The sequence below is a fragment of the Pholcus phalangioides genome, unplaced genomic scaffold, assembly GCF_987345545.1.
Source record: "Pholcus phalangioides strain wild (caught in Gottingen) unplaced genomic scaffold, Ppha-v1.0 ptg000003l_1, whole genome shotgun sequence".
NCBI lineage: Eukaryota > Metazoa > Arthropoda > Arachnida > Araneae > Pholcidae > Pholcus > Pholcus phalangioides.
The window spans coordinates 41,489,132-41,516,551 of NW_028301596.1; the positions used below are offsets into that span (position 1 = coordinate 41,489,132).

Sequence of the window (27,420 nt, forward strand, 5' to 3'; positions counted from 1 at the left end):
TCCCAAAGCTATACTTTGTCAATGTGAGTGCCAGATGCAAGCGGTATATCCATGTAAGCACGTACGCTACACATTGCATTACATTGTTCGACCCCCTCTCTCTCTCTGTAAATTAGATTCGGTTTTAGCGCCTGTTGCTTTCTCCTCCTGATGAAAAATTTTCGGTACAGAACAGTGGAAAGGAACTTTCAACTTGTGTTTTAAGGATTTAAGGATAGCTGGGGGAGGGATATTTAATATATCTTATTTCAATATGTTTGAATATGACATTATTGGAGGGGAAAATGCAACTCTTTCACTTGAGTAAAAAATATGTTTTTAATGTATACATTGATGTGTTGTTACGATCCCATTAGGAAGATCATTTTTTGACAAATAAAATGCATAGAAGAACAACGTAATCTCACCTTCACTGCCATTGAAATATATTTACGGAATATTTACAGGGTTGAGATGGCGTCAAGGCATTAGAAAAGTTCCATCAATGCTTATTGCAATGGAAAATGGAACTGAAGTGTCTGCTGAATTGTATACTAACGTTAATTCCGAACTTCGAGACATTTCCTGCAGGACAACCATATGCCATGTCAATGTGTGTGTATGTGGGTTGGGCATTTGCCTGACCACGAGGGAAACGTTGTCCATCATTTCTTCGTCTCGTCTTTTGCTACCGACTCCCGACTCTATCCCTTATTTCTCTCAATACTTATGTATTTGAGTCATGTGCGTGTTGTGGTGAGTGCTAAAAACAAACACACAGAGTACGTTACAGTGCATTGAAAACAGAGAAGGCCGAAAACATCCATTAAGCTAAAAGACAAATGAAAATTGTTGGCCCTTTTTTTTAAGGTAGAAGAGAAATAGAATCAAGACCTCATACACACACTGGTCTGAACTTCGTTTTAAGACAACCCCATCCAAAGAGGGTTTCTGTATTCAATTCCCAAAGCTGTACTTTGTCAATGCGAGTGCCAGATGCAAGCGGTATTATCCATGTAAGCACGTACGTTACACATTACATTCTTCGATTCTTTCCCTCTCTCTCTCTCTGTAAATTAGATTCGGTTATAACGCCTGTTGCTTTCTCCGAAAAAATTCTCGGTAAAAAACACTGAGAAGGAGTTTCCAACTCATGTTTTGATGACAGCCTGGGGGAATATTTAATATAATGTATTTCAGTATGTTTGAATATGGCATTATTGGCGAAAAAAATGCGACTCTCTCTCGCTTATGATGAAAAGAGTTTGCTTTTTAATAACTGCTTTTACAGTATACGTAGATGTGTTCTGATGCCATTAAGAAGAAAATTTTTTCGACAAATAAATTGCGAAAAATATGAAAACAACATAATATCCACTTTACTGTCATTAAAATGTTATTACGAAATATTTACTGGAATGGTTCCGAGGCATTAGAGCGTTTCCATCAACGCTCAGTGTAATTGAAAATGGAACTGAAATGTCTGGTGAATTGTAAATTAAAGCTGAATTGTATTATAGCTACCGGTGCTAAATTGCGAAACATTCTCTCAATGCACTTACACATGTCGATTCGGATATAAAAGTTCAGAACAAAAGGATATGATTGGATACAGAGAAATATGTCTCGTATTTTAATGCATTTTAAAAGAATAATAACAAAGAATAATCAATCAGTGTAGTGATTACAACAGAAAGAGAGAAATTCTAATTACTTTCTATTGATATCACGAGTTATTTCGAAATATCTAGAACGTGTTTTGAAATAATCAGCGAAAAAAATGTAAATTGGACTTATTCTTTATCCTCAATTTCTATATATTTGTCCTGTATGTTTGGAGTGCATTAATATAAAATGTATTGATTGTATGAATCTTTTTAATGGAAAATATAAAGGTATACTGAACTGTTTGAAATGGATGAAAGAATCCTTCAATGCATACAAGCTTGAAATTAATTAGCTATTGCATTACCTTGTATAAGCTTGCATTTTTTTATTCATCTCTGTACATATAAAATAATCTCTCACAATGATATTTAAAATATATTCGGAAGCTTGAATAAGCTTTTTTATATAGTTTTATCTCTTACTGAAAATTCATTCATCAAAAATATGTTCTTATTCCGAAGATTTTCTTTTCCATTATCGATGTATTTAGAAGTCTCTTGACTGATTATAGTTTTAGTTTATATTGATTATAAGTTTGATATATACGTAGTTAAGAGTAGGATAGTCAACGTTTAAGAAGGGGCAATTGGTGGTATTGTCACAAATGGACAAGGTTGTGGTGCCGCAGGTTGGTTTTTCTCCAAAGGGCTGTGGATAAATGGAATAGATTATGGGGTCGTTCAAATATTAAGCCAAGTTAGCCATTTTTTACCCCAGGACCAGAAGACAATTAATCGCCATCACGGGTGTGTCCCAGATGCGGCCACACCCCCGCGCTTGAAGGCCTACCGCATACGTGGTAATATAATTTTTTTTTTAATATTAAAAACTGGGGGGGGGGGCAGGAATGCACCACTATTTGCAGTACGCCGCCATAAACAATACACCCCCAATACGCAATAAGCAATACAACACGCGATGCACTACAATACGCAATGCATTACAGTCAGTAATGTACCACTATTTGCAGTGCACCACAATAAGCAATACAGTACAATATGCAATCCGCCTCAATACGCAATACGCGATTTATCGCAACAATCAATGCACCACAATACGCAATAAGCACTACAGCATGTTATGCAGTACAGTACGAAATGCATAACAGTACGCAGTCATCAGCAAAGCATCACAATAAGTGATTTACCACAACACGCAATGCGGACTACATTATAATAAGCAATACTGCATGCGGAGCACTAAAATCAGCATTTTACCACTATCTGCAGTGCACCACAATAAAACACAATATGCTACAACCACTATATACTATAACCACTGCATTAAATTAAGAAATATGCACGCGATGCACTACAATGCGCAATGCATTACAATAAGCAATAAAGCATGCAATGCACTACAATATGTACGTGATGCACAAGAATACGCAATGCACCATACTGCAAAGCACCACAAAAATCTATACAGCACAATAAACAGTAGGCACGACATTATAATACGCAATACGGCACACGATGTACTGCATTACGTAATGCATAACAATACGCAACGCACCACAATGCGTAATACGCACTGCATTATAATAAGCAACATCACGCGATGCACTACAACACGTAATGTATAACAATACGCAACACACAACACAATAAGCAATACAGCACTATACATCGCAATAAGCACCACAATACGCCAGAACCACTGAAATACGATAAGCAAGCGATGCACCACAATAAGCAATACAGCCCAATACGCAATACACCAAAATGCGCAATAAGCACTACTAAACCAGACATGCACATCGTCCATATTCCTCTGCGTAACCTGTAACGAATTGGTACATACAAGATATACAGAAGACTGGATGTTGTGAAGATATTTATTATTTGAGATGTTAATTTTTTTAAGGAAGGAAAAAACTCACTTCTGCCTCTACCGGGAGTCGAACCCGGGTCCCTCGATTGCCGGACGAGTGCTCTGACCACTAAGCTACGGAGGAGATAGAGATTTTCCTTCGCTAGAGCGTATATGTGCCGAACGGAACCGTGCAATGGACTGTGGAACCGATCAGCTAATAGCTCAGCTAATTGGTACATGTTGGAATGTGTATATGCATAGTAAACCTTCTGTGAAGTTCGTTTCTGTGTAACACTTGTTATGTGTAGTGCTGCCATCTACAATAACTTTTTTCTGAGTTTTATTCTCTACCCATACTGAGTGAAGTGTAATTAATGAATAATTGTAACGTTGTAGGCCGGTTGCCCTCTGCGGCGAGACTTTTTAACGGAGAGATCGGCTCGAAGTTGGGAACCGCAGATAACCAACTTCAACCGACCACCACTGCGGTCGCAATAAGCAATGCACCACCGTGCAATACGCGATGCATCCTCCATTGGAAATTGTGACATACAACACGCGATGCACTCTAATGCAATGAGCAATACATCACAATAGGCAATGCAACACGATACGCAATATGCACTGCATTACAATAAGCAATACAGCACGCGATGCACCACAATACATAACAATACAGTACAATACACCATGCATCATAATAAGCAAAGCACCACAATAAGCAATGCAACACTGTACACCACAATTCGTAATACGGCATATTATGCGACGTATCGCAATAAGCAAAGCACTATAGTACGCAATACACTACAATACGCAAAACACGCTGCATTACAATGAGCAATACAGCACGCGATGCACTACAATATGCAATGCACCGCACCGCAATCAGCAATGCACCGCACCGCAATCAGCAATGCACCGCACCGCAATCAGCAATGCACCGCACCGCAATCAGCAATGCACCATTATTTGCAGTACACCGCAATAAACAATGCAGCACAATACTCAATGAATAGTAAGAAAATAATGAGATTCATCTTCGACTCGAAATGAAACCTGTCAATTTCCCCATGAAGATATCTGCAATGCCCCGCCTTGGGTAGCGGGACCCTGGTGATGTATACATACCTCTGGGTACATGCACAAAACTTGTTCCCTACAGGTCAAGCAGTTCAAGAGTCAAATGAAAACTTTCCCCAAAATCGTAACCGACTTCCGTAACACAAAAATGTAACTGATTTCCGTCTCTCAAAAAACATCACCGACTTCCGTTGCATAAAATCGTCACTAATTTCCGTTGCATATAAACGCGCCCCTTTCGAGTTTGAGATTTTATATTATAGAGTAGATAGAACAAGATAGCCATGTTTCAACTATAGAAATTATACTGATTTTCCAAACAATACAACAAATAAACGAAAATTATTCGGAACTCGAAGGAGCCCCACAGATCTGTGTCTTGTAATGGTGACCCTGGGATTGGCCTAATCCTGAGGGTCCACTAACATTTTATTTTGGGTTTGAAACCACACAAAATTTATAACTTGGATAATAATGCAGTTATTATAAACTATAATTAAAACAATAGACGGATTATGTGCAACCAATTTTTCTGCTTGTTTTTGGGCCCAATACCTTTGTTTTTAGTTAATTTCCTTCCTTAAAATTATAAATGAATTTTTAAGTGCCTGTTTTAGGCATTTATTAGTGCTCTTTTGCTTGCCTTATTTCGATTATTTTTAGTCCTAAACTTCCGGGCTCTAATAATAACACGTATTCTGCAGAAGAAAACATTAATTTACATAAGCAGCTACAACTCAACTTGCTCATGTACACAAGGTCAACATGTCACCATGGTCAGCCAAAATCACCAGGTTCCTGAATAATCGAGACGTGTTATTGTCAGCGCTATGCTTATCTACATAGAATCAACCGGATACAGAGAACTCAAATTGGACATCTCTTCGATAGGATAAATACGCGTGTGTAACGATTCAATTAGTTCTATATATGGCCATCTATGTTTGATTCTATAGTGGCAATCAATTTGAAGAAAATTTATCTTTCAAATTTCCAATAAGTGCGCACCATGAGCTGCAACGTTACATACAACAAATACAGTTTGAATTCCTTTAATTTCACTCAAGTAGTCTTGTTGGAATTTAATTTTTCGCCAATGTATATTATCCAAATGCGTATATACCGTATTTATGCTCATTCCCTTACCCAAAAGCACCGTGGGGCAAGGGATGGTTATGCAATTTTTCCTTCCCCCGTACAATTATCATAATAACGGAATCCCAATGGAACAAGCGAGGAATGGTTTCTACAAATGTCACTATATGTTTCTCCTCGTCCTCCTCCCCTGGTTTATCGACCAAATTCACATCCAAGTCACGCCAGTCATACAATGTTGTTGCACAAAGAGAATGGAAAAAAAGAGAGAGAAATAACATTAGTAATTGTTCCGAGGTCAAAAATGTCAGCAGAGTGTATTCCTAGACTCAAGGAATTAATGGTACACGTCTGACAAGTGACACCTCTCTAATGTAAAAGCTCGGCCACAAAATTAATTTCCTGTTAGTTTTTTTTCCTCTCTCTCTCCTTCTGTCAGGCACTTGAATACTATGTGTTTCATCTAAAAGGAAAAGGCATAAGCATTCCTGGAAAGAAAAAGTGCGGAATTAAAAGCCATCGTTCGTGTAAGAGACAGCCAGGAAGTCGAATCAACGCCATATTTCAGTTGATGTGAAAGATATGATATGAACTTTTACCGTCACCCTTTTCTATGGACTGTATTGATATGAACAGAGTCAAATCTATTTCACATAATTTCATAATTGTATAGAGCAGTAGTTCCCAGACTGTGGGTTGTGACCACTTGGAGGGGGGGGGCATGTAAATGAGCTAGGGAGAACGCGAAAGATTTCCCAAAATTTATACGTCTTATAACAAATTTATTTCTGTCTTTCGCTACGTAAATGGATGTACAGGGTGCATAGCAAACAGGGGCGAACCGATGACCCAAGGGGTATACTTTTAATTAGAACACGTTTCCAAATAACGTGTAGTACTATAGTACTAAGATATGCCATTTTTGTTTCAAGATGTTGTATAGTTATTAAAATAAAATTAACTTTTGATATAAACCCCGTGTATCCAAAAAAACCCAGTTCGAAAGTTGTTGCCCTGACTCTTCTGATGCCAAAATAAAAATAGTGATAATATCTGTCTCTAAGTGCAATAGTCACTGAGATATTCGAATTCGAAAAACGAAGTAAAGTTGTTTTTTCCCAAATTTCCTCAGTTTTTCGAATTCTAATATCTGAATATAGCTCTTAGAAAAGTGGATTTTTTTTTGTTGGCATCAGAGGAGACACGGAAACACAGGTTTCAAGGTACACGGAGACTATATAAAAAGGTATATTTTTATTTTAATAACTATACACCCCTTGCAACATATATCTGAGTATTTGATTTTATTTGGAAACCTTTTTCTAATTGGAAGTACGCCTCTAGGATCAACGGCTCGCAGGTGAAATGCGGCAAGGGGGAATTAAGTTATCACCCTGTATAGGCGCAGGTGTTGTGTTGATTGGTTACATTTCTTTCTTATTCGCACACGCTCATCTGTCTCAGTTATTCTGGTTTCCCAATTTTACGTAGCTCAATTTTGTGTCCGGTTGCCACATTTCGGAAGATGAAGAAAAATTCAGTTGCGTCACGGCCAATTTATTCAGAGGTGAAAATGTAGTAAATTCCATCTTTGTTGCTGGATTCTGGTAGTATATTTGCTAGTAATATGAAATGAAGGTGATTCTGTGAATATAATTTTGATTTTATTCCGAACAGTACACGTGAAAATATATCTCTCATAGATATTGAATATATTCTCTCATAGTTCTTCATGCACTACTAACTCACATATGCACCTCGTCCATATTCCTCTGAGGAACTTCTAACGCATTGGTACTTGTTTGAATGTGCGTGTGGTGAACCTGGCGGGAAGTTTGTTTTTGTGCAATGCCGCCATTTGTCTTATGGTTTCTAACTATGAATGAAGTGCAATGGCTCAGCAATTGTACTTTTGTAAGTCTGTGGCGGGGCTTTTTAACGGAGAGATCGGTTCTCGAATTCGCGCCTCGAACACCACAGAAATCCAACTTTAGCCGACCAACACAGTGGAGTTTGAACCCGGCTCCTCGCGACGCGAGTCCCTCCCTCACTATGACCACTCGACCAGCACATCAGCAGTTCTTCATGCACAGCAAAACTGTAAAATCTGAAATATCTGTACGCTTCATCGTAAAAAGTACAAAAAACTGCAAAATATGTTGTTGTTTTTTCCTTTCTTCCCTTGGTGCAACAAATATATCACGTCCATTCTTTCACACACAGCGGTTATATAAAACATTTTTCTTTTAATATGAAAAGAGCAGAAAAGCGGGAAAAAATGAGATAAGAAAATAGGACAGGAAGACATTTCTTGGAAAAAAAATGTTATTTTACTTCTTCTTCCAATAAAAACGGGAATGTTCGCCAGTTCAATAATTCCACATCCCAAAACCCTCCTCTATATCAGAGAGGGAACCCCCCACTCTCTTCTCTATCTCTGTCGCTTGCCCTCTTTTGTCATAAATGTAGGATTATGTGTTCCCAAACATACTAATCCAGTATTAATCCCGTCATTACTTATTTCTTAAGACGCAGAGGAAGTTTCTCTCCAGTCATTGTTTGTTTTTGCTTGCTTTTTTTGCCTTTTGTTTAGGGAAGGGGGGAGTATTCGTTAGTATATGGGTATCGATCGATCAGTTTTATTATATCTCTATAATATTTATTTATTTATTTTCCCTTTTATTAAATATTGAATTGATGAGTGGGGGGAAAAAATCTGATTTCTTTACCTTAAATTGAGGATTTATAGCAAAAAAAAAAAGCCTCTAGTAACGTAAACATAGTCCGTTTGTTAGGAAGTTGATGAGGGATGACAGGTTGTGTCATTCACGGAATTATGGGGATTTACTCACCTGATGTATCGATGGTGAAAGAATTCGAAATATTATGGTAATTAAATGTATAAATGTGATTTAATTATAATCTGCGGGGATCATTATTTGCGTCTAATGTTATTGAGACTAATGAGTGGGAATCGTGACTGACATTAAGATACAAGAGTAAAAAAATGCATTATTAGTGTTAATTAAATGAGGTGACTACAAAATGTATGTATGAGTTGAAAATTAGACCTTTTTTTTGGTCGTTGGCTGAAGGAGACGATTTAGCTTTGACAATTTATGACATAATGAATTAAAATAATATAATTTTATTTACACATATTTGGATAGACTAATGGCACGCAGGCCGTACGGACGTTCACACCACTTCGAAGTCTCGCGATCGCCTGCTTCTTTTCCTCACGTGCGCGCGCACTGAATATTTCCGATTTCCACAAAAGAAAGGTTGACCAATTGTACATTATCACAAAAATGAGAAGCTTTGCCTGGTTTTAATTTATACAATTTTTCTATAAATTGTACATTAATTTCACTCCTCTCCTGAAATATCAAAGGGTATTTTTTTAAATCTGTGAGAAATCACTCAATCAGCTAAAAAGTTCTAATATGTGTATACTGTAGGCCTATATCATTTTCTTCATGTTCTCGTGAGTGAACACTATAAAAAATGTTATCCCATCAAAATTCAACCTACTGAGAAACCAGCTGTCTGGAACAGGAAGATAGTAACACACTGGAATAAAACATGTTACACGAGATGTGTGATACAAAAGTACTAGAGTTTTCTAGGTAGATTTTTCCAAGTTCGCTATGTCTAGAGAAAGGGTGCTTAACATTCAGGACAGTGCGGGCCACTTCGGTATTCTGGAACAGCGCTGCAAGTTGTACTTGAGTGACCTGCAACAGCGCCGTAGGCTACTTAAGGCATATTTTAGTGTACCGCGGGCCGCTTGAGTGTTCTGGAACTGTGCCGCAGGTAACTTAAGTGACGCGGAACTGCACCGCGGGCTGTTTGAACGATCTAGAACTGTGCTGCGGGTCGTTGAAGGGATCTGTGAATATGCCGCGAGTCCCTTAAGTAATCTGGAAATTTGCCGCGGACAGCTGGAGTTTTGAATGAACTAAGGCACAGCTCATTCAAGTGATTTGAAATTGTGCCGCGAGCCACTATTGTCATGAGGAACTGCATCGCGGGCCGCTTAAGTGCGTTGAAACTGTGCCACAGGTCACTTAACACTTAACGGAAGGTTCGAATCTGCTCTGTTTTTCTCAGTTTCCGGGCTTTTTTTAGGGGAATTAAATAAACATGTATGTATGGTTTTAAAAAGCGTTGTAGTTTTATTAAAAATCAACACAATTTCTTATAATCTTTTACGAAGTTATTTCTTAACATGTCTAGTATGTTTTATGAGTGCGATATTTTGTAAAACATTTACCCTTGTGAAGTGGAACCTGTTCCAACAATTTGCCTAAGGGTGTGCTGCCTCATGTTTTCCGACAATCTACCCACTGGATCCACTCTTGGAGTTCTTCTTGTTGGTTGAATTTGGATATCATTACCATCTGAAAAATAGACTTTGGGTTACTGGGTATTTTTTATACACCAGAAGAACCAAGAAAAGCTTCTACGGATATTAATTTGTCTCTAGGTTCCCACTCTCACCTGCATTCAAGGCACTACTTTCAAATTCACGTTCTGAATACTCTGAAGACAGTAACGTCCGCATAATTTTTTTCATGGGAGCAACAAGTTCACTCTCATCACCAGAAATATCACTTTCTTAATCATAGTTCTCTGATTCATTATCACTTCCTTATATCGGATAAGTTATCCTCATAAATGTCCTTATCTTCCTCAGAAAACTCTTTCGTGCTTGCCATTTTTACGGTTACAAAATAAAAATACTACCTAAAAAGCAAAACTGCTCAGTAGGATCAACAGACAGATAGTACTATAACTAATAGTACCAAGAAAAAATTCCATGACACAATGTACATAAAATGAGAAACTTACGCAGCATATTAAAAATTCAAGCAAAAACGTAAATCTACGTGGCCCGTCCTTGGAAGTCACAATCGAAAAACGTAAATGTGTCGCGGGCCACTCGAGTGATATGTGAATGTGTCAGGAGCCAGTCTAGTGATCTGGAACTCTGTCGCGGATTAATCAAGTGATCTGGGAAATTACCATGGGCCACTTAGGTTGATCTGTAACTGTGTCGCTGGTGACTCGAGTATTCCGTGAATATGCCGTGAGTCACTTAAAGGATTTGGAAATGTGCTGTGGTCCATTTGAATGATCTGGGAACGTGCCGCGAGTCACTCACGTGATCTACTACTTCACCAAACACCAACTCTGGCCATATCGCTACATTGCAATTTACTGCCATTAGTGAGATGGCTGGAAGTGAAGGCGCTGTCTATCGATAGTCACCTCGAGTTCGTTAGGGAAAATATCTTATCTGTAAGATATATATCCTCCCTTGGGTTCGAACCCGGGACCCTGACAAAAGCCTTCACGATGGTAGACGAGCATTTACCACCATGCCACTCGGGCATTCTACTCAAGTGATCTGGAAATGTACCACTTACATCATAATTTTTTTTTGCAAAATTAGGATTGAGGTCGCGGACCACCTCAGGCCACCCGGAGGGTAACATTTGATCCGTGATCCACGGGTTGAGTATTTATTTTAATTATAGTAAATATGGTATATATATATATGGTAAATTAATTATCTTAGAGACATTACAAACTTCTTTAAATGTGTTCACTGAAAGTTTTTTCCGCTTCAGAGTTTTCTTAATATTAAGCAATTAATCTCTTTTTGCTTCTAAGAATCAGCTAAAAAGTTCCAATATGCGTATTGTATATCATTTTCTTCATGTTTTCATGAGTGAACACTATAAAAACTGTCATCGCATCAAAATGCAACCTACTGAGAAAACAGCTGTCTGGAACAGGAAGATAGTAACAAATTGGAACAAAACGTGTTATAGAACTTAAAAAACAAAATTCAACAAAAAAAGAAAATATATATATATAGCAGAACAAAATTACCAGAGTTTTCTGGGAAGCTTTTTCCACGCCGGCACTGTCTAGACATAGCCGAAGAACAAACTGACAGCGTAAAATCTCAAAGTAATCAATCTTAATCAGTAAGTCACCAGGAAACAACCACGCAAAAAGTAAAATATATAGAACCGAGCCCCCCCCCCTCCTCCCCCAAGTCTGGAACATTGTCTAGAAATTGGCTACAAAATTTTGTTACATAGAAATATTAAGTAAGCTACACAATGGACAACAAAAAAAAATATTTCGAGACTTCGTCCTATGTCTTGTACGATATGCATCAGAAGTTTCTATCGAGTTTATGCGGCAGGCACTGCTTTGGCGGCGGTGCCTCCCCCGTGTGTCTGGTCTGGTTAACAACCTTCCGAATTCTTCACATCATGTCTAACTAAAGAATTCTTTTATTCACTTTCTTGGAAAACATTTCTTTAAAAGTTTCCTAGAAATTATTGATTGCACAAATTTCCATCATTTATTTTTTTTCGGAACGAAATTCAATTTAAATTTTTAAAAAAAATTGGGAAAAGAAAACACAGACAAAGATTATTTCGGATCAAATTATCGAGTAAATAAATTATTACCATATTGGAAAGTGGAATTTTAAAATTGAATTATTTTTTATAACAGCAAAAAGTAGCAGAATATTGTGAATCCCCCAATGCCCATAGAATATGGTTTTCTCCCTTAAGATGACCAAAATCTAATAATATTCTCGCACAAAAATCCGAATATCAAAATAAAATTATTTTACGTTTCAATCAGTTTTTAGACCTAACATACTGTATTTTCGACAGTTAGTTACGCAAAATTTCTCTGGAAGAGATTTCTTGTGCTCTCTCTCCCGCCTAAACTCTTTGTAATCCTCTGATGATCTCTCTCTGTGATTGGTCCTGTGGACGGTTGCAGCGGTACTGGGAAGGGCACTGCCTGTTATTCATAAATTCGGGAATAGGGAAAACATAAATTTTTGCATCTCCAGTTCTTTGAGGCAACCCTTTTCTATCAGAGGATGATGTCACTCTCCGCTATCCATACAAAGGTCTTTAACAGCTGTTAAAAACCTTCGTATGGATAGCGGAGTTTTATCGGACATTATCCTCGAATAAATCGCCATCTGGTGTCTGAGTTAGGTCCGACCGTCCATGCAGTCTCGTTCAGTGCACACGAGCTCCAAGGAAAGATTAACATATTCGTTGCCTTTGCAGTCTAGTGCGTTGGTTCGATTTCCATCAAGGGCAGTTGAATTTTCTCTCTTTCCTGAATATATCTTCGCTTCAGCGAGATGTTAAAAATCTTCGTAACCTTTTTCTAGTTGTAAGCACTGCCTGCACCCACCATCAAAAAGGGGAGTAAGTAACCCATACGACAAGTTTGGCATAATAATTCTTGAAATCAGGATGATTTTAATCATTGAATGCAATTTGTACAACATGCCTGAATTGGGAAGTTTATCAAATGCTTGCGCGACGGAATCGGACACGAGCATCGAGCACCCTGGGTGCTACAGGAAGCAACACGGTGGTCGCAAGCAACAGGTTGAATGTGCTTGCTATAGAGTACAATTATGTATCAATTTTAAATAATTACTGTTAAAATAAATTCCCCGTATGACAATATTATACAGAAATGGAGGGGGAGCAGCTTAAAATATAAGTAAAAGACAATTTTTTTTTGGGGGGGGGGGGAGCCTGTGAGGGATAAGGATGATCCTGCAGCAGTTGACATTATGTATTCTTTGTGTACTTCCACGAAATGTTTTAAAAAGTGTGGAAGAGCCAAGTGTTTCAACAACACCATGGGCCCCCGGAGAATGTGATATTCCATGGGCGCACCAACTTACATACTTTAAAAAATCATAGCATTAGATCTCATTATCATAAATAGCCGTCTTGTACATCTAAAGCCTCACACCAGTCCTAGGTTGGGCCCACGCTCTCAGGTGGCTCTGGGAAAAGTTTGTGAATTATTTTATAATTACACATCAGACCTCCGTAACGCGAACTTCTTACTAAAACATGAAAAAAAAAACAACCTGAATTTTAATACAGATTTCAACCAAAAAATTTTTTTTCAAGATGATCATTTTATTTATAATTTCATAATTATATTTACATAATCACCGTTAATTAAACAAATTTTGTGATGATATCAGACAAGATGGGGTAAGGAGTTGGGGAAAAGTTTCTGGATTTCGTTAAGACGGGTGAATGTACACATTTATTATTTATTATCAATAATTTTTTTTATTATCAATAATATCCGGTAATGGAGTACCAATAGTATCTATAGCAGAAGGACGTGCTTGTTATTGAAGAAGATCATCACACCTATAGCCATTGCAGGCTGACGTATGTGCCACCTTTACATTATTTTGCAGTATATCCAATGGTTATATTGTATGTGAGATGACCTTCAGTGATGTCACGAACTTAAATAGGAGATTAAAAATTTTCGCAGCAATTCGATTTTGATCTTTGCAAATATTTCAGTGCTTGTAGCTCTCCAATAAATCCAGATATTTCGATGAAAATGCTATCATGTCTGATAGAACTTTTTTTTTTATTTCCGAATATTTGCTTAATTTGCATGTAAGTTTTGCAGAATTTATACAAATTTTGGTTTTTAAGACAACGCTTTTTTTTCAATAATCAGTCATCCACCATAACAAGAGAATGGTTCGATATAGGACAGGGTTGGTAGGGTTTTTCATGTTCCATGCTCGTCTGTCAACCCCTTTCGTTCGGGAGAACAAGTCACGTTCACCTTTGGATTAGATTTTGGTATTTATGCCGCAAGGACCACCTGTGTATCTAAAATCGGCACACGTAAAAATTTATTTTACTGTTTCCATACATGTGATTTGTTAAATTGGCTTTGCGATAAGCTGAGAAGTTGATGTACACGAAGTCAATGACCATATAATGACAAATACTAATATAAATCAATTTCCAGATACATTTTGCACAGTAAAACGTCGATAAACAATAATTCTAAGACGTTACACGAACAACTTGTGATTTAACTTCGTTAGATATAATGCGAAATTTTATGATAAAAACAAATAAATTCTTTTCCTTCTTGCACTCGATAAATGCGCTTTCAATTCCCATTCATATTTTTGTTGTTTTATTGTAACAACGGTATTTAACCGAATTAAAAATACCCAGAAATACAGAGCGTTTAGATTTAAGAACAAAAAAGAGCTATGATTCTGCATCTTGTAAATATATTATCTCAGATTGTATGCATCAGCCCGTACGAAAAATTTCAAGTCTCAAGAAAGTAAATAAAATTTTTGAGGGTTGTTCGTACTACAATTTAACAGAGTTATATTTTTTTTTTAGTTTTCATCGAGTTTCAACATGTTTTGAGATAATAAAAAAATACTTAAAATGCTTAAAATTTTTGCTTAGTGTTATTCGGTTGATATAATAGAAAAATATAGGGTTTTTTTTTTTCCATGGCCGGTGTTAGAATATGAAATTCCAGTTGGTGAGCTTTGTAAATGTTCAAAGAATTTTTTTATGCTTTGATTTGTTGAATTAGTTCTACAATATTAAAATCTTTTTCGTGAGTCGGATATCGTCTTTAATAACTTTTACTATCCAGTTTTATATTCCCAGTGTTTTACGCCTGATGTAAAATTACAAACTAATTCTAACATAAGAATAGATATATACAGGCTGTCAAAAAGTGTTCGCGCAACAGATATCTCTACAACCATGGAATTCAGAAACATACTTTCCATCACAGAAAGTTTTCCAATGACGTACTGTTACTCACAATTTGTTTGTGGGATCGTATACATAAAAAAAAAAAAAAAAAGTTAATTTTTTATGTAGTCCCCGTTTGATAAGCCTTCCAGTTATTGATATGCAGATTCCGATCTGAAAATTCTGTTGAAAAAAATTTAGATTTTAGATCTTTTTAGATGCAATATCTATCAAAATGCATGCACTTATGTGTATTAAATATATAAAATCTCTATGTTTTGGTAACTTATTATGTTGCGAATATTTCATGGCCTCAAAAGTTCTGTACATTCAAAGGATTGTACACACAAATAGAATGAACACAACCATTTTGGTTTCATATTGACAATAAATAACAATTACATTTCTTGACAATAGTAGAATTTTTAGAGCTTTAAATTTAATTTACGTTCGCAAACTTTAGAACATCAATCATCGGCGACAAATGCTGAGGAGTTCGAAGTCAAATACCACCGTCAATATTGCATTCAGAAACATGCAATAGTTTGTAAATGGCTTCTCTCAGAGTCACGTTAGCATTTCACTAATTTGAAATTTTAACACACAGGGTGTACATTAAAGTTAATTTACCTATTTTTTTATGTATACGATACCTTAAAAAAATTCGAGACATTTTGAGTAGTTGCACGCCATTTGAAAAGTTCTTGTATTTGAAAATATGTTTCTATAAAGTCTACGGTCGAGGAGCCTTCTGCTGTGAAAACAATTCGGGATAGCCTGTATAAGAGAACACCTTTATCCATTAAAAACGATAAAACTAACTGACAACAAAATTTACGATTTATTTGAAACTTTTAAAGATGTATAGCACTTATGAAAATATCGATAATATGTCTATATTATAATGAGTGACTCTCGCGAGTTGGGATGATGAAGTGGGAACTTAGAAAATAGGAAAAAAAAACTGAGACAAGTTATGTCAAGAAAAGCATCAATCTTCTGTAAGAGATGTGCAAGAACTAGTTGAAAAAAAAAAGGAAGTGTCAAAGGGTAGAGTAAAGAGGTGAAATGGAGTATTTTATGCTTTTATTTTTTTGGATTTTTCTATTAGATACAGCTTTCAAACTTGAAAAATAATGTATATATTTTTTTTTTTTGGATGAACGACATAATCTTTTAAACGTCAACTTGTTCTCACTGCTTCGTTATTTTAGTTCGTTTATCTAAGCCCCGTTATTGAATAGCAAGACTCTCCGGCAATCGTGACTGTGTCTTTGCTATGCTTTTCATACTGATAGACACTGACTGATAGCGTGCCTAAATGCAAGCCATATGGCTCTCTCTCTCTCTTTCTGTGTGTGTGTGTCATTTTGAGAGAAGTTCTGCCTTCGAGGACTTCAACAAAATTACTAGTTTTTTATTTCTCTCTTCTCCTTCCATTGACTAAGTAATTTTTCATTTAGTTTGACTTTTCTAGCTGTAATTTTTTACACGTTTTATTTATTTTTATTTTTTTTTGCCTTTAGTGTTGGCAGTTAGAGAGAGAGAGATACAGTATGTTCAGCAATGACTGATGAGTGCGAAAAACGATCCTGGCAAGACAATCGGTGCCAACTTCTCAAGTCATTTCGTCGTGATATAGCCTGTGAAAGTTGGTGAGTTTTTTTTTGTTAAATTTATTAGATTAATGTTCTTCAGATACTGGTCCGTAGACTGATGCCGGTCCGTAGATATTTTCCGCGAAATAGTTCGCGCAATTCATACAGCCTCTATATAGTTTTAGATTTAATAAATAGTATACAGTCTTCATACACACGTATACACATGTATACGTATTTGTATTTATTTCTGTCATCAAATCTGTGAATTATTTCTTCACGTGTGATGTGTTTTTTGCCTGTTCGCTGATTATTTATCACATTTTCTTAATATTGGTCCTCAAATTATTTATCCCATTTATTTTTTGCCGGTACTTAAATTTATTTCTAATTGGTTATCAAATTGTTCATCAACTTCATTTTCTGCCTGTCCGCAAATTACAACAGTTTCAATTTAATTTTGATTCATATATTGGAGTAATGGGTTATAAGTGTATAACATCTTTTTTTAAAAAAAATAATATGACGAAATGCTTTCTGAATTGAAATTTCCTGACAATTTATCAATATGATAAAATTTATCCAATTTCTGAACAATTTCACTTTTGATAAATATATATATCAAAATTGAATTTGAATGGAACGATTCATGAAAGATACAAAATAATTGTATGATTTTCCCACACAATGGACGTTTTCGTGGGTAAAAAGAAAAAATAAATTCTATAAATTTTTTCTTTTAGATGTGAAAAAAATGGAAAAAATACTAATAAAAATGTAGCTGATATTTCGTAATGTAATAAGTATGGAAACATCAAAATATACAAATAAGTCATGGTTAAATTAAATTCATATAAATCAGTACTTCCATTCCAACCAATAATCTACATTATGTTACATGTTTGACAAATTAAATAAAAATTAAACTTCTGGTTTGAAAAACTTCACGTTCATTCATAATTATAATTGTGATCGATCATTATTAAATATCATTTAACAAATTAAAATGTTCATGTTGATTAAAAAAGATATAAATAATTATATTTTATGAAAATATTAAATATATTTAAATTCTTCATTTGATGAGATTTTCATCATAAGTTCACTCCAAAAAAAAAAAAAAATTAGATTCATAAAAATTAAAAATTTTCACAGGAAATGGTGATTTTTCGTAATTTTTTTTTCTTTTTATTTGGAAAAGAAAAGTCTGATTTTTTTCAAACTGGGAATTGCCAAATATCGCTCACGATAACTACAAAAGAATGTACAAAAATATTTGATTAATGAACAAAAGCTATGAGTTTAAAATTTGGAAGCAATGCGTTTTTAAATACGGCCATTGAGAAAAACATTTTCAGGAAACATATGCTGAAAAAACGATTCATGAAGGACAAAAAAACTGATTATTTTCGCAGAAAATGGTCGTTTTTCGGGAAATTAAAAAAAAGGGTCTAGAAATTTTATTGTTGCTTGAAACAAAAAAGTGTCCTCGTGTTATTATTTGTTTGTTTCTGTGGAAATGGCCACAGTATCTTCAAATGCATTTCACCACACTTTACAAGTCCACATCTCATGATAAAAATTATCATCGATCATTATCAGATGATACTTGAAGTAATTGTAACGCTATTATCATTAACGCATTATCAGATAATGCTTTGTAAAGCTCATTATGCATTATGAAAAAAAAATACACAGTAAATACATAATTTATAAACATAAAAATTATGAGTTTAACTCTTGCAATGTGTACACACATGTTAAATGCAGCTATTGAGAAAACGATTTTTGGGAAAAAACAAGTAAAAACGATTCATGGAGTATAAAAAAAGAGATTATTTCCCAGAAAATTGTTGGTTTTTTTCATGAAATGAAAAAGAAAGTTTTAGAAATTTTGTTTTTGTTCGAAATAAAATTGGAGAAAACTTTCCTTCCCTGTGGGAATGACCTCAGTATCTTCGAATTTATTTCCACTATAAATTAAAAGCCTGTAAATCATGACAAAAATCATGATCTATCATTTTCACAGAAGAAACTCATGATTGCTATAAAAAAATATACAACAAATATGTGATTGATAGATAAAAATTATGAGTTTAAATCTTGCAATGCATACAGCACATTGTCATTAAATGCAGCCATTAAGAGAGAGATTTTTAGAGTTAAAAACACGCTAAAATGGATTCATGAAAATTAAAAAAATGAGATAACTTCCTCAGAAAATGGTCGTTTTATTCGGGAAATGAAAAAAACAAAAGATTCCAGAAATTTTCTTGTAGATGAAAGAACAAAAATAAAGAGTAGAAAACTTCCTTTGGCTTCTCTTTTTCTGTGGGAATGACCACAGTGTCTTCGAATGCAAATTATGATAAGAATCATCGTGAACCATTATCATATAATACTTAACGCTTCAACCTCCAGGCTTCGGGAAGAATAGCGTAAATGCTGCTCTCAAAACGACTAAGTAAACAAATTTTGTGAGAGATAGATGGTACTCAAACTCATGCCTGGTAAATACAGTGATACCTCGGCTAACAAAGGTAATTCATTCGAGAATCACTTTGGTAAGCCGAAAACTTCGTTAGCTGAGGTATCGTTGTGTGGAGAAACCTATCTGGCACATTATGAGGCGGAAACCTGTCTTCCACGGAATCAAAGAATAGTCCTTTCATTGATTAATGCTTTTATAAAATTGAATATTAGTTTAGTCTCTTGATGTTCCCCTTCGTACAGGTTTTGTTGTATAATACAATCGAAAAAAATTTGTGATACAAACAAAGAGTTTAGTTTCGAACCCGCAATCACCAACAATAGAGTGAGCGGGGACATGCAGGCACTGTGTCACCACTTAACAATGTGCAACCATCTCACTTACGACCAGCTACCAGTAAATCTGCTAGAAAATAGAGAGAAAAAAAACTAGAATGTATATGCGTGTGCCATCTATACGCCATTTTAAGGGCTTCGTGATAAAAAATTTATTTAAAAAAAAAAAACCTAGATCTTCTTTAGATGATGGGAGCACGCTGAAGGTTAAAAACCCGTTTAGTGCACGCGACCTACAAGGAAAGATTGAGATATTCGTTGATTTTGTAATCTAGTGGCCTATGGCGTGAGTTCGATTCCCAGCAAGGGCAGTTGAATTTCTTCTCTTTCCTAAATATATCTTCGCATCAGCGAGCTGTTAACAACTTTTATATAAAAAACTCATGTTGACTGGAAAAAAAAACCATAACAAATATACAGGGTGATTCTCCTTGTCTGATTTTACTGAGGAACCGATGGTCCTAGAGCCATGCTTCCAATAAGAAAAGTTATACGAATATATATATATATATATATATATATATATATATATATATATATATATATATAACGTGGTGTAGAATCCAGATACGTCATTCATATTGCAACGAGATGTATAGCTATTAAAAAAAAAAATTATACGGACACCCTGAGCTGAAAAACCCAATTGAAATGTTATTGGCCTGTCTCTCCTTAGGCAAATAAAGAAAACTTCCACGTTTCTAACTGCGATATTCGCAGGTATAATAGGGTTCAAAAATCGAAAACAGTTGGGAAAGAACATCATAAATGAGGGAAAGAAGAGTTGTCCGTTAGTCTTTGCTGTTCCTTCCCAACTTTCCCGTTATTTTTGAAATCAAATATTTCAGTGAATATTGCACTTAGAAACGTGAGCGTGTTTTTTTTTTCGCCGGACAATAACTTTCGAATTGGGTTTTTGAGGACAGAGTTAATTTTTATATTTTAATGACCGCCAGCCCTTTGCAACATGCATTACGCGTCGAAGCCGTACACGTTGCTTGGATAATTTTTCTAATTGGAGTTATGCCCCCCAGGATCAACGTTCACCAATAAAATGCTGCTATAATTTATAAATATAGAAATTATGAGTTTAAATCATACAACGCAATGCGTTCTTAAATACGGCCATTGAGAGAAACATTTTTAGCAAAAAAAAAAAAAAAAACGATTGATGGAGGATAAAAAATAAGATTATTTTCCCAGAAAACTGCAGATTTTTTCTGAAAATAAAAATAAAAAACTTCTAGGAATTTTCTTTTGCGTCGGGGACAAAAAAATGGAGAAAACTTTCTCTTGCATTTCTTTTTCTGTGGGAATGACCACAGTATCTTCAAATGCATTTCTACCACAAATTACAAGTGTATACGATAGATTCATCTCTCCACATGTTAAACAACTTTGCCTCTTCCGGTTAGTAGAAGACAAAAAAAAACCAACAAATATATAAGAAAAGTACAGGGAGGGGGAAAAAAAAAGGATATCGGAAAAGAGAAAAAAGTGGATATACGGGAAAAAGGAGTATGGCTGTTCTTTTTCCATACCGGAGTCATAAATCATTGCTGACAACCATCGAAACCTCCTGACGTGACGTCACTCAAGAAGGCTCCCAAAGACCCGGAGCTGAACTCCCGCACAAGAGATAAGAAGGTCCAATGAAAATAGGGTGAGACGAATAAAATAAGAAATGATGAAAAATAGAAGAAAAAAAATGAAGTAAAAGACGAAGAAATCAAGAGAGAGAGGAAAAAATCTATGGAGTGCTTGAAGCGATGGCCTAGAGACCAGGTCAAAGATGAGTGATGACGCTCTAAGAAATCGGCAAGGGATTTATATTTCTTTATTTACCCACGTATATTTTATTTATTTGTCCTCTCTCTCTATCTCCTGCAAGTATCCAAACTTTCCACACACACACACACAACTGGCTTCTCTCCTTAACTCATAATATTATAAGATGCCATGTCCAGTACCCGAGGGGTAGAAAATAGCGCCAGAGGGACCGAAATTGCAACTTTTATTTATTTATTTTATTTTTTTTGGTACTACCATTTCCACAGTGTCATCAGCATCGTCTCGGGATGTAATAAGGTCATCGATCATGAGAGAATAACTTTGATTATCCGTCATTTTGAAGACTTTGTACCTTCTAAGAATAAAAAAAGATCGAAAAGAAAAATTCGTAAGAATTACCTGAACATCCAAAAAAATTGGGATTGTATTGAGAATAAAACAGCTTGTACCTAGTTTTTTTTTTCTCTCTCTCTCTCTTGGATGTACAGAAGAAATTACGAGATAAGAGCAATGGGTATTTTTTCTTGGGGGTATTAGGAAATCGGTGATTACACGTCTCTCGGAGATGCTTTGTTATACTTCGAAGGAAAAAGAATTTGTGAGGCGTGGAAGATCACCAATACCTTTTCTTTGAGGTCTTCCATCTCCATTGGTATAAATCCGTTCGATTACATTGGCTTTTCTTTTTTTTTCGTAGTTGAATACATTCTTTTGTAACTATTTAGGTAATGATGAAACATGAAAATATTGTACTAAGTATATGCATTAATATCTTTTCACCGATCACCGAGGCTTGGAAATTGTTTACGATATAGCTTTCTTAAGGGGATTTAGAACGCCTGAATAAGAATATGTAACGTTGCGTTTTGTAAAAGAGAGGTTTGACGGGATAAAGTTACAGTGGTGTAAGTCATATTTTCAATAATTCTGACAAAGTTTAGAAATGCAATGTAGAAGTTGTGAACCGTTTAAAAAATATAACTTATTCACAACTTCAATAGTTCGCTACTAAATTATGAAATTACAAAATTTTTAACATTTGATTCCATTACAATAATTCTGGTGAAACCCTCTTTTCTCAAAATGACGATTATTTACTTACACCACTGTAATTTTGAACAGTCAATTATTGATTTTCCCGTTTATGTAGTTACTATGTTGAGAAATATCTCTAATAGGAACTGAGAAATTTCCTTGTTTTTATCACGGGTGCATGAATGTTTAAAATTTTGGAACATCAGCATTTAAAAATGATCAACTTTTATAATTCCATGATCATGATGATTAAAAGAAATGTATACTGAATATTATTTTGCAGAAATGTCCGTTCTAACTGCATTGGCACAGGATCCCGCGGATTTAATCTTATTGCTACAAAAAAATCCGCGAAACACAGGAGATTAATCCACTCCTCGGCATAATAGAAATCAATAAAAATTCGTAAGAATTTCTACCTTAATATATAAAAAAACAAGTTTTATATCTATATCTGAATGAATATATATATATAAAAAATATAATATAAAAACTGAGATTGTATTGAGAATAAAACAACTTATATAGGTTTATTTCGATCTACAGAAGAAATTACGAGGTAAGAGCAATGGTTCTTAGGAAAACGGTGATTACACGTCTGTTCAATATGTTTGTTTTTCTCTGTTGAAGAAAAACAATTTATAAGGTATAGGAGATCACCGTTATACCTTTTCTTTGATGTTTTCCATTTATATAAATCAGTTCTATTACACTGACTTTTGATTTTGATAGTGTTTTTTTTTTTTGTAACTATTTAGATTATGATGAAATGTGAAAATTTTACAGGAAATATATGTGCATTAATATACTTTCATCGGTCACCGAGGCCTTGAAATTGTTAAAGGGGATTTAAAATCTTTTTTACTGAATAAGAAAATGTAATGTACGCTCTGTTGAAGAGAAGTATCGATTTCTTTCGCTTATGCACCTGCTATCTTGAGAAATATCTCTCATAAGTGCTGACATATTCTTATTTTCATGACGGATGCATGAATGTTTAAAATTTAAAATACTTTATTAAACTTCATCTTTTCATTTGATGATGATGATGATTAAAAACAATATACAGTATACTGAATGTTATTTTGAAAAAGGTCCGTGGCCTTAATTGGCACAGGGACCCATGGACCATGGACTTAAACTTATTAGCACAAAGAATCCATGAAACACTGAAGTTTAACCCTGTCTAGTGCACAGTAGAAATCACTAAAGCCCCTATAAAATGTCATGCCTTTGTTAATTGCGTAGGTTGCTTTCCGATTTTTACGAGGTAAGGGGTATATAGAAAAGTGTTAGGGTAAAGACATTGAGAAATCTACTTCCCAAAATATCTTTGCTTGTCATTGGTGAAATAAGAGGCTTTTAATTACGCAGGATATCTCGTCAATGGTGCTCAGAGAATAAAGAATCCCAGGTCTATGTTGATAGATAAATATTTTTGGGATCGAGTCAAATTTAGTTTTGAATAAATAAATAACTTGCATAAACATTTTCAATTACAAATATTTATTTTTTGTATACTGTACTGAGTCGAATTCTCACTTAGAAGTACTGAGTACTTGGAATGTAGTGAGTTGAATTAATCTTTTTTAATAAAAATCGCTATTCCATAAAGAACATAAATTCAGACGAAATCAATCCATGACTAAGATAAAATTGAATCAATGATAACCAGAATTATCATGAAATTTTTCGTAATAAATAAAAAAATTATGACACTAGATGTATGTTTAAAAATATATGAATTGAAACTTGCGAAATTAAATTCAATTTCTTAGCTTAAATATAAAAATTCTAATTTTGATTTTATTTATACAAGGTTTTTTATTTTTACAGTTTGGCGAATATAGAGAATAAAATTGAATATCTTATTAAAAAAATTGCGCTTTGATGTGTTATAATTCAGTCCAAAAAAGTACGTTTTTGAAGGTATTAATTTAATTTCTCAGGCACGTTTGCTGGAATACGATATTTGTATTATATCCATTATTTTTAGAAGAACTATATTGAAAACCAAATTTATGTGACAAGTAAAAATCTGTTCTGGCTATAAAGAAATACATAGATTTACATTTCTCTTAAACAAATTTTTTAAAGAAATCATTTTTTATTGATACAACCGAGTCCATGTTTAAATTATTATTTCAAAATATATTTCGCATTTATGAATGATAATAATGCATTAATAAGGAATAATATTGAAATTTTTAATTTGTTACAATGCAGTACTAGTGGAATTGATGACAGACAATCGTCAAGGTGTGACTTATACATCATTTTAACTCAATTACTTTTCTTACACAACATAATTTCAGCACAAATACTTGCGAAATTTTCATCTGAATGTGTTTATACAGGGTGTTCTGTAAGTCCTAATGCAACCTTTATCTTATTAGTCGTTCGTCGTAGAGGTATAGTTGCCGTTTAAAAATGTGTTTGAAAATTACTCTGTATCAGTTTTGATAGTGGAAATACAGTGTGTCGCAAAATAAAAAAATCTAAATTTTTTCATGGACTCCTTATCCTAACTAACACAATTAATGAGCGATAAATTTGTTGTTCGGTCTTTTCTTTTTCACGTTTCTCAATGCATATTTGAATTTTAAAAAACTGAGAAAAATCAGAAAAGAATGGCATAAACGACAACGGTTTTTTCTCCATTTAAGCTGTTTTTCCGAAACTTTCTCCCTGATGATGTTCTTTCAACCTTTTACATGAATTCAAATATCTCGGCGAATATTGAGTTTCGAAACGTGATTTTTTTAATTGCTTCAGAAGAGACAGACCAACAACTTTCTCTAATTGGTTTTTTTAGGATAGGGTGTCCATATAAAATTTTTTATTTTTTTATTTTATGACACACTGTATTTTCACTCTCAAAACTGGCACAGGGTTATTTTTGAACACCTTTTTTTTAAAATTGGAATTTTAAAAAGAACTCTAAAAGAACGGTTGATAAGATAAAGTCTGCATCAGCAGGACACCCTGTCTACATAACTGGATGATTTCTCTCCCCCCCCCTTCCCGGTATTTCACATATATATCTCCCCTCTAGCGTTAGATTCGTTTATAATTGATATGTGATAAAAAAATGGTACTTACTAGCAGTCATACCACACACACACACGTCACTCCTATGTCATAAGGGTTTCCTGGGTGTTTGGCTAAGGAGTCCTCGGGAAAGTGCTAATTGTAAAACACCGGTTTCAAAGTTTATATTATTTCAAATCTTCTCAAAACACATGGGCTTCCTACAAATGTCTCCAAAAATAAGGATATGGGGACAAAAGACGTTCAAAATGAAGATTGTTTCCTAAATGGTTTCAGCTAATGTGCTTTTTAATAGCTTAAACGTCCACAATAAATGAATTTTTCCTCGTTTCTCATCGAAGTAGTTGGAAAAATTGTATGTCTAATGAATAATTTATTGAGAAATAACCACAAAACTGAAATAAGTTTGTCAGCGTTCCTTATTTTGATGTTTGTTGTTCCCTGCGTTTCCTATTTTCATTGAATCCATTCATATTTTTATTTTTCCTCCAAAGACACACACGTACAAACAATTACAAGCATTCATCTTAAGATGTGTCCAACGGTATTTGAATTGGACACATAAAATTAGTACTAAAAATATAAAATATAACGAAGACAAAAAAATGGTGTCAAACGATTTCTTTTCGCTCCCTCTTTTATTGGGTTTTGTAACAATAATATCATTTTTATCAGAAGTGAATAATGAAGGATTTGAAAATGGATGCTTAGTTATCTCGAGTAGGTCATAAGAAAGGAGCTTGTAAAATTTGGAGTAAATTGAATGAAATATGGTTCACCACGGACATTTCGAGCATAAGTTAGTGACAAAAAGCAAACATGGGAAATGAAAATATTATTTCCTGTAAACGCAACTATGATTTTTTTATTATAAAAGTCAAAATATAGTCAAAAGTGACAAAGGGATTTTGGTGCGGGTTGTTTTAAAATATTTTACACAATTTCCGCTATTTTTTACGTAAAAAAATATATTTTCGGATTTCGAAAACGTATTCCCTCAAATGCCACTAAAAATTTGAAAAAAATTTTTTTTTGAGGTCTCCATATACATAAACAATTTTTTTTTCAAAGTTTCTTTAGAAAATACGTGAATGGATATTTTTTTACAGGTATCATATGATTACAGTACTTTGCATCTCCATCCTGTCCCCTCATGAGCAACGACCCCCACTTGATGGTTATGCCTGATTTGGTACTCACGAAGGATTCGGAGAAGCCCTTTACCAGAATATTACCTCCAAGGATAAAAAAAAAACATGCTGATTTAAATTGAAGTAGATGCGTGAGTTTTTTCATATGGGTGTTCTTCTTCCCATAATTCTAATAGACAGTGTTCGAGACTGAGAAAAACAGAAAAACATCTGTCTGCTATAGACCATCTATTTTGTCCAGGCCATTCCTAAAACATTGATTTTGTGTACACGGTTCACAGATTCGTGGGTGTTCACTAGAGTTTGCTGAGGGTTCTACTTGTGTTTCGTAAAAAAATGCAGGGTGATTACAATTCATGTTCCCGTGTACTCTGAGTAGTTTATAACTGCTTATCCGACTACGGAAAAATTTTCAGCATATGTTAATGAGACGATGGGAGAGAGATTTATACAATAAAAGAAAAATAGTTCAATTTTTGAGACCACTATATGAGTAAGTGGTGCTTTTTAATTGAATTTTGATTTTTCCCATGGTCTACATAGCGTATATACCAAGATTCAATGCAATACCTCCAACAGAACGGGTGCTACATAGGTCTGAGTAGTTTCAGTGACGCTCCTCATATCTATGCAATTCAATACACATACTACTCAGGCGTAGAAGCACCCGTTCTGATGGAGGTATTCCATAGAAACTTGGTA

At 34.7% G+C, this 27,420-nt stretch overlaps 1 long non-coding RNA gene across 4 annotated transcripts in view; it reads left to right on the top strand.

Moving 5' to 3' along the window:
* The window catches only part of LOC149088618 (uncharacterized), a 299,264-nt gene that overhangs the window by 157,457 nt on the left and 114,387 nt on the right, over nucleotides 1-27,420 (top strand). For all 4 annotated transcript variants that reach the window (XR_016195409.1, XR_016195411.1, XR_016195410.1 and 1 more), the window contains exon 2: nucleotides 16,793-16,921. This is a non-coding gene — a long non-coding RNA (uncharacterized LOC149088618). The remainder of the gene's footprint in view (nucleotides 1-16,792; nucleotides 16,922-27,420) is intronic.